Source organism: Chrysochloris asiatica, unplaced genomic scaffold (assembly GCF_000296735.1).
Source record: "Chrysochloris asiatica unplaced genomic scaffold, ChrAsi1.0 scaffold00127, whole genome shotgun sequence".
Classification (NCBI taxonomy): domain Eukaryota; kingdom Metazoa; phylum Chordata; class Mammalia; order Afrosoricida; family Chrysochloridae; genus Chrysochloris; species Chrysochloris asiatica.
Genome location: NW_006408645.1, coordinates 7997732 through 7998668, shown reverse-complemented (window position 1 = coordinate 7998668; position 937 = coordinate 7997732).

Sequence of the window (937 nt, the reverse complement as noted above, 5' to 3'; positions counted from 1 at the left end):
AAATATACACTTGGGGCAGGGGGAGGAATAGCCAGAAACATCACAATAGAAAACATGTTAGCCCATCTTCAGCCTATAACTGACTGGAATACCTTAAAAGGGGCTAGAAATTGCCTAGACCCAAAATGGGGGGTGGGGAGGGGTTATAAAGGCAAGAAGTGACTGGCTTTCAAGAGGCAGCCTAGTTCCAGACAGGGCAGGGGTAGGCAGAACCTTCACTAAATGATTTCCAATCTGTTCGGACGAGCGCAAGGAAATGGGGATAAAACTTTTGTGGTACAATAATGAATAACTGCCATCAGGACTGACTTTGAGGGCCAAAATGTGGAGGCAGATTTTTTTTGGGGGGGAGGGGGTGCGCAAAAGGAGGAAAGTGATTTTGCAGCCCAGGAGCAGAGGTCCCTGGGACCATCAAGCAAGAAGAGTGGAAAATGTGACACCACCTAGAGAGGCAGTGAAGCCAGGCATGGAGACAGATGATGACATGGACAGATGGAGTGACTGGGGACACGGGACTCAGGGAAGGAGAGGAGCTGTTTGCTAACATCCGGGAGGGCAGGTGGGTGGGTGGCCTGTGGGGTATATCCTTTGGTTATTTGATGATACATGGAGGGGGGATTGTAATCATTACAATGAAATGAAATACGATAGGATGAATGTGAAGCTGAAGTGGGACAGAGGTAAATAAAAATGTATGTACAACCTTGGAACAACAGAGCTCTGGGATAGAGGGACTGAGACATGGTGGAGTGGGGAAAAGGGAGAACATAACGTTAAGATGCTTGGCTCTCTTTTGAATATTGGTTTCCCTGGCATATTATTATAAAATAGACACTTGAAGAGGAGAGAAAGGAATAGCCAGAAATATCACCATAGAAAGCTTGTAAGTCTGTCTTCTGCCTATAACTGATTGGAATACCTAAAATGGGGCTACAAT